The sequence below is a fragment of the Fundulus heteroclitus genome, chromosome 8 (genome assembly GCF_011125445.2).
Source record: "Fundulus heteroclitus isolate FHET01 chromosome 8, MU-UCD_Fhet_4.1, whole genome shotgun sequence".
NCBI classification, from domain to species: Eukaryota; Metazoa; Chordata; class Actinopteri; order Cyprinodontiformes; family Fundulidae; genus Fundulus; species Fundulus heteroclitus.
The window spans coordinates 30,338,279-30,346,316 of NC_046368.1; the positions used below are offsets into that span (position 1 = coordinate 30,338,279).

The 8,038-nt window shown below is 39.1% G+C and overlaps 1 long non-coding RNA gene across 1 annotated transcript; it reads left to right on the plus strand.

Moving 5' to 3' along the window:
• Positions 1–2,245: 2,245 nt before the first annotated feature.
• On the plus strand, positions 2,246–7,111 carry LOC118563976. Its single transcript, XR_004931557.1, has 2 exons — positions 2,246–2,724; positions 6,443–7,111. It is a non-coding gene; the product is annotated as an uncharacterized LOC118563976 (long non-coding RNA).
• Positions 7,112–8,038: the final 927 nt, after the last annotated feature.

Below are 8,038 nucleotides of genomic sequence, written 5' to 3' on the forward strand. Positions count from 1 at the left end.
TTGTAACGAAGTGTGTGAACATACAAGCATTAGTACTAATATAACTTTTCTATACCCAAACAAATATCAGTGACCGTTAAATATTTTATTATCATTTAAAAATAAGAGAGTAAATACACAGAAATACACAAATACACACAAATCTACATATTTATTATATAACAATAGGTCATTATTTTAAGTGGGCCAGTCTGAGGCATGGCAGTCCTTGCCTGTAAATTAGTCCCACTCCAGCCCTGCTGCTATCTCTGTCATTGTTTTACTTGAACATTTAAATTTTAATTGATGCTAAGGACCATTTGCACACTTTTAACTTCTCATGAAGAGTTTAGTACGTTCAACTTGGAAGTTTTATGTTTAACTGAACACGCCTTATTATCTTACACAAAGTACTTTTCAGCTTCTGATAAGTCTTGTCTTATGTACAGCTTCATTTTAAATGTGGCTTTTTGTCAAAGTGTGCTTTTGCATTTTTGAGGGTATGCTCAAGAAATGCTCACTATTCGCTTTTCCATGGACATCTTGATTTGTGTCTTGGTGTTATGTGTGACTTCTGAGCTGGTGTCTCACCAAAATCTTATTATGTTTGGCCTACATAATGACAACAAAGACTCATGCTTCTTGATACTTGAGTTCTACTAATTTCATATATTTAACAAGCCTACTGTTTCTGATTCTGCATCTTTCTTGAGCCATTGCAATAAATTGTCATCCAGATATGTATTTCATGACTGTTCTGAATGACAATAAAGATAAGTTTAAGTCTAAGTTGTGCTAGGTTTTTCACCTGTTGTATTAACTCAGTCATTTCAATCTGGAGAGACTCAGACGGAGAAAGAGAAAACGATTAACAAATTTATTTGACAAAATGAATAACAGTTCTTTGGCACTCGGGCCCCGGCTGAAGATTTGAGCAGTGAATTCCAACGAATTCAGATGAGCCCATCAACGCTGAATAGGGATGCTCCCCCGGGGCCCAACACTGGTGGTGGAGGTTGGAAAAGATGACGTCTTGGAATGCTGGTGGAGAAGGGGAGGAGGTGGGTCGAGCACGGCTGGAAAGCGTCAGGTGGCGTGGGTGTGGAGCCTTTTAAACGGAAGCTTGATTGAAGATTGGAGAAAGCGGGTCGAGGTCCGGAAATGAAGATGACGCTGTAACAGGTAGGCGGATGTCTTCCAGCTTGAATTTGCGCCTAGGCTTCATAATATGTTTTTTTATTTAAAAATAATGTTTAAGATTGGAGTCATAACATATATTCAGCATTCTGGATATAGCATTGAAGGATTCTTGATATGTATAATGTTAAAATGCATGGTGCTCAGGTGAAATGTTTTGTTACAGTCTTGCTGTGTTTTGTTTTTTCTTCAGAGCATTTAAAAGAAGAACTTATCAGACTAACATCATCACGAAAGTGCAAAAAGTGTGTTTATTTATTACAACTGTCTCAGTACTAATTTTCAGAATTTCATGTGTTGCAACTGGAAATTATCTTACACAGAGGAATGTAGTGAATGAACTTTAAGTTTGCCTATATCATTGTCTGTGGGCTGTGTCTTTCTGTGGGTGTTTTGTTAAAGGCTCAATGTTATTTGCATGTGCACAGACATGCTCTTTTAGTAAGCGACACTTTGTGAAGGTTCAAAGTTGTTCCACCTGCAGCATAGTTCAAAGCTTTTTACCTGCTACTGATCCCACTGCAAGGAAACTGGAGGGCCAGGCCTTGTGCCAAACCACAGGCAGGTGTGAGGCACTTCAGCAGAGCAGGGGCTGAGGGTTCTTTGATGAGAAACCCACAATCTATATAAAAAAACGTTTTGTTCCTTGGTTAGATAACCTGTAAATAGTCAGAATCAAAAAGGAAAGATTACATTCCCAAGCAGGTTTATCAATGAGGTCTTATTCTATGAGTTAGATGAAGTGATCATTTTTTATTGACTTAGTCAAGATATAATATCATCCGATAAAGGTGAAGCACTTGTTAATACTGCCATGGCATTTCTAACTTATTTATTATAGAGATAAAAGGCAGAATTTCAGATAAATGCTATATTATTATTATTAGTCACTATGCAATAAAGGTCACTATGAGATATAAAACTTTATTTGACTGTTAGATAAAACAGCTTATAGTTCCTCAATAAATAAATAAATAATGCCTTCTTTGTGTCATGATTTTGTCTTGGATGAACCCGGACACAGCACACACACACACACACACACACACACACACACACACACACACACACACACACACACACACACACACACACACACACAGAGCTGGTTTCCAGAATTTATTAAAGCAGCAGGAAGTGGATGACGAAAACCAGAGTCCATTTACCAGACGAGGTTGAAGGGATGCAGGAACTGGCAGACAGGAACAGACAGGAACGGGTACAGGAGACAAACAGAAACTGTGTCAGAAACTATTTCATTGGACTTATTTTGAGCGGTTCTTAAAGATAGACAACAAGCTTGTATGAAACAGTGTCACTGCTTTTAAATTGTTTTTATTGTTTTATATTTGTGCATATGTATTAATTGGTTTTATTTTTGTAACCAGGTTGTAGTGTTTTTGCAGATTTCTGCCCAGGTCCCCCTTGAAAATGAGATCCAGATCTCAACGGGGTTTACCTGGTTAAATAAAGGGAAAAAAAACAGGAACGAGACAGGCATGGCGTACAGAGGACTGGAGACGAACCGGTGACCATGGACAAACTGAGGTGAGTTTATATGGTGGAGTGAGCAGGTGGAATGAGTCCATGGTGATTGCAGCCTAACAGGTGTTCCTAATCAGGACTGCACTGGAGACTGAGCGAGAAATGTTCAGTATGCAGCCTTCAGGCTGCATCATGACACTTTGAATTTAGGATACAATAAAAATCTTAAGGAAACATAACTGACTGTACAGATAAATAAAGATATTCCATCATGTCATCATTTGTTAAACAACGGAAAGCCAAATCATACCTCTGATGCTTGTTGTACTATTATAAACTGTTTAAGTTATTTTTTGTTTAATAAATAACTGAATTAACACTATATTTCAATCAACAAACCCCCTCTACTAGGCTAGTGAAACTTAACTAAAACTACTAAGCAAAATTAAGATAAAAAGAAGCTAAGGAACTATGCACACAAAAGAAAGAAAATTACAAGTAAAATGGTTGAAAACTATCATCAGAATGATTCAGTGAATCCTGGCCCACTACAGATCAAAGTTACAGATCGAAAGTTCATCTTAAAAAATATGGAATGAGGTTAACATTTGGTTTGTGTTTCAACCCATTCGCAAAGAAAATACGGAGTTAAACAAAACATTACTTGATAAAATATAATTTTAAAGAATGATTTGCTCAGTAAAAATCAATATCCTTAGGACACTTGATTTTTTAATGCAATTATTCCTCGAGAAAGCTTGGGGTTCTGTAGCGATCAGTCACTAAATTAATCCTAAAGTTAATCCTAAACTTATACAAAATACCATTAAATTGATATTATTAATGTGGTAGTAATGCTCATAGTACTATCAAATGATGGCGGAGCGAAACGGAAACAAGCATTATGTTTAAACACACCGTATTTGTGTTGACTCAGTGGTAGCACAAATGTTGCCCGGGAAGGTAATAGCGCTATGCTAGCGGACATTCGACACCAATTTAAAAATACCGTAAACTCTATTTGGTCGTAATGAGGGACTGGAAAACAAAACACTAATATCCCATCAATGTATAAAACCCTTAGGGAAATAAAGTTTGTTATGACCATAAAAACACACTCAACCCAAACCACAGCTGGGTTTCAAAGAAGCTTCTGGAAGCTATGCCTGCTAGCTCGATGTGTTTTGAAAACACCGTGAATACACATTAAATAAACCATTCTAAATTGTCCCTATTTATTTCTCTGCCAAACCTCTCCTGTTGTTTCTGGTTGTGGTGACGGGTGTCTGGTTGCAGTAAATTACTCCAAAGTAAAGCTGGTTATCTCAGCAACAAGCACACGGCTAACTCAAATCGAGAAAACAGCCATTGTTTGGGAAATCAGCATTGGGCAAGTTGTACTAGGGCTGGACGATATAGAAAAAAAGCTTATCGATAAAAAAAATGCATATTGATCGATATCGATAATAATTGAAAATATTTAAAACCATATTTTATGTGCAGCTCTGCCTGGACATTTTATGATATTTCTAAATGATTTAATTTTAATAAAGAACACAAACACAGAATTCCAATTAAATCTTTATTTAACCAACTATTTTAACCATAACAGAATTTTTTTTAAAGAAAAATAACTAATAAATAAGACCTGAGTTATGTTATTAAATACTGACAAAGAATAAACTAAGTTGACCAGTAAAATGACCAAAATAAATATACTAAAAAAATAAATAAAATAGCCTATTTAGGTGGGAATAGTACACTAGTTACTTCCCACACCACTAGTTGTGGCGTGGGAAGACACAGATTGCAGCTCATTTTGCTCTGATTCCTTGCACTAGTTGCACAACTTAGGGAGCGCTATTACAGAAAAACTTGCAGCCCAGAACTTTATATCGCGGATCAAAAGTGGCGAGTAGTTGTTTGAAGCCAGGTTTTTCCAACTGCAAACAGCAGTATATCCATCACTATGAAGCATGTTACTGCATGCGTGATGTTCTTAAGCCGCTTTGAAGCTTTGTCATTTTATCACAAAGTAGGGAGCCCAATTTAGCTTGCTGTGCCTGCTTTGTTTTGGAAGAAGTTCCAGAAGATTCCTACAAAGATGCGGTTCGGCAGCGGGGCTGCACAGCTTGCGCTGCTGCGGGTGTGAGCGGCTGAGCGGCTTACGTGATGAAACAAGTTGGTTGCGTTACCAGACTTTGTTTTTACCGGTTCCTTGCAAGTTTTACAAATCACTGTGCTTTATTTCTGTCAGGCTGGCGAACTAGTAAAACCCCGTTTTGGGACCGTTTCCTCCGCCTCTCCTTGCTGCGACATATTCACATGCTCTGTGTTGTGGTTTGAGAGGGCGGCCCTTTCTGACAGCGTGTCTGGGTCCGCCATTACGATTGGTTGAGAGGAAGTAGTGACTGTAGCATCAACTAATATGATAGGCTGAAAGGAAGGAAGGAAAACTGTCTCTATCGAACTTTTATCAACCCTTTTTTTCCTATCGCGCCACAGGTCTATCGATCGATATATAATGTTATTGAATCATCGTCCAGCCCTAAGTTGTACACAGCCCCATAGAGGGTGTGCGTTCAGGCTGTGTAAATGGGGACCTTCAATCAAATTGCAGCAGGCTGTGTTGAGGCAACAGACTGGGATGCACTGTGCCAGCCACATGGGGAGGACATCAGTGTCATGACTGAGTGTAGGACTAACTATATAAACTTCTGTATGATTAACGCCACCATAAGAGTGAGATGCTTTCCCAACAACAAACCCTGGATCACCATTGACCTGAAGGAACTGCTAAATGAGGGGGGAAAAAAGAGCCTTCCGGAAGGGAGACAAGGAGTTACTGAGTATACTTAAGCAACTTAAAGTCAAGATAGGAGAAATCAAGGAGGCGTAAAGGAAGAAACTGGACATCAAGGTCCAGTAGAACAGTATAAGAGATGTGTGGTTAGGGATGAAGAATATCACAGGCTTTAAGCAGAAGGAGGATCGGACAAATGGCCAATGAGCTGAACACATTCTTCAACAGGTTCTGTTCAGGAATAAGCTAAGCATCATCCACTCCTATCCCAAGCTAAATAGTCATCACACCTGATACAAATTCCAAAAAAGGTGGGTAAAAAACAAAGCAACTGGACTTGTTTTCCGTAGTTGAAGACGTTTGGCTTCCTCTCCAGGAAGCTTTCTCAATTCAAAAAGTCTGGAGTAATGTGGAGTAACAAGCTATATACAATTGGCAAACAAAGGCCTTATAATGGCTTAGATAACATGCAGATCCAACAGAAACAGGACCACCCCTTAGTAATGGGCGGTCGTTAAAGCCATTAAGCCAGCAGATTGGACCGAAACTGGTCCACTCCTCTGTAACAAGGAGTCTTCAGGGTCGTTATTGGCTTGGCTTAAAGGAACAATGTTCTGATCACCCGAATGAAGGTGAGAGTTAAGGTGATGGTTGGCAGGAATTAATCCTATAGCTGTGTTGTAAGTTTTTGAGAGTTGAAACCTAAGGCCTCCTCCTCTGTTCAAAGTTGTTTTTTCTCTCTTAACGTAGATGGCTTCCTTCACTCCCCTTTCAAACCATCTGTCTTCTTTGTCCAAAATGTGAACATTTTGGTCCTCAAAAGAGTGTCCTTTGTCCTTAAGGTGTAAGTGGACAGCAGAGCTACCTCCTCAGGACAAGACTCTTAGATAACATGCAAATTCAACCGAAAAAGGTTTACCCCTTTGTTACGGCCAGTGGCCTTTTTGTCTGTTTTGTTTTTCCTTCTAATGTTTGCAGGTGTAGTTGCATCTTCCTGCCAGCTGGAGCCACTGTGGAAACTTGAAGCCCTCCTGAAGTTCCCTCCTCCTAGTTCACCTTCAGCCACTTCCTTTTGTCATCATCCTCATTCTGGATTGGACACTCGCCTGATTGCCTCACCAATCCGTGTGGAGCACTCCTTATTTAAACTCAGTTCTCCCATGCAATCAGGGCAGCTGTGTTTTAGAGCAGCTTGCCACACTGCCGGTTGTGTTTTGTTTGTTGTGATGTGTTTTTGCTTTACTGTAACACTCGTTTAACCTGACTATTGAAGGCTGTGTCACTCGTCTGGCAATTTGCCGTGGCACTCGGTTTTAGCCTCTCAACTCCTGGTTGTGTTACTCGTCCCCTGTTTTCTGTGACACTTTGTTAACCTGTGTATTGAAGGCTGTGTCACTCGTCTGGCAATTTGCCGTGGCACTCGGTTTTAGCCTTTCAATTCCTGGTTGTGTTACTAGTTTCATGTTTTGGTTTTGTCTTGTGGTTTGTTTAGTGTTGATGCTGGAAACAGCATCAACACCTTAGTTCTTGTGGCCTTAAGTCATCTTTGGGTTTCTTTTGTCATTAGATCATGTCCTGTCCTTTTTGGTAGTGTACATATTGTTTCTATAGCCAACTTATCAATAAATTGTTACATTTTTTCTCATACTCTTTTGTGTTGGCTTTTGTATGTTACCTCCCCTGTACCCCTAGACCTTTGGGGTCATAACACCCTTAGTAATGGGCGTTTATTTTTGGAATGACCATGACCTGGATGACTGAGAATCTTCACCAGCAAACAGGCCATTGGAAAAAACACCATTATGAAATAAAAGAGGACTTTTTAAAAATTACATTTTGAAATAAAAACTGATGGAATTAAATAAAAATACCTAAACACAATTGTATATTATTGTGAAAAATATTAATGTGAAATAAATGTATTATTATTATACAAATTTTTCAAAAGAAGAATAAAAAATATTTTATCACAATGAGCTTATAATCTTATAAGCATTCAGTTATTTCACAATTTCATTGTCACTTTATGCCCTGGGACAGACTGGCGACCTAGCCAGGGTGTACCCCACCTCTTGCCCATTGAAATGCTGGAGATAGGCACCAGCACCCCTCGCAAACTCGTGAGGGATAAATCGAGTAAGAAAATGGATGGATGGATGGATTGTTACTTTATATATTTCTATCTAATTTATTCAAGTAGATATTTATTTAATGTTTTATTTATTTATTTATTTCATTTTGAGCACTTTGGTGTTCCATAGATTATTATTAAGATATGAAATAAAGAATTACTAATGGACTCTTCTGTTAACCGAGCTAACCAGCACATGTGTCCATGCGTGTGCGTGTGTGAGTGTGGCCCTGTCAAGCAGCAGCAGCATCAAGTCACTGGCTCCCTTGTTCTCCCCTAATTGATCAGCAGATGGCACTGACAAATGATGAATAGGTTTGTCATGTTACACCCCTGACACTTTAAACACACACAGACACACACAGAAATAGTGGCGCCCCTCTTGGTGTCATCAGTCTTGTCCTACAAGACTCCTAACACCCCAGTGGCATGGGAGAGTGAGC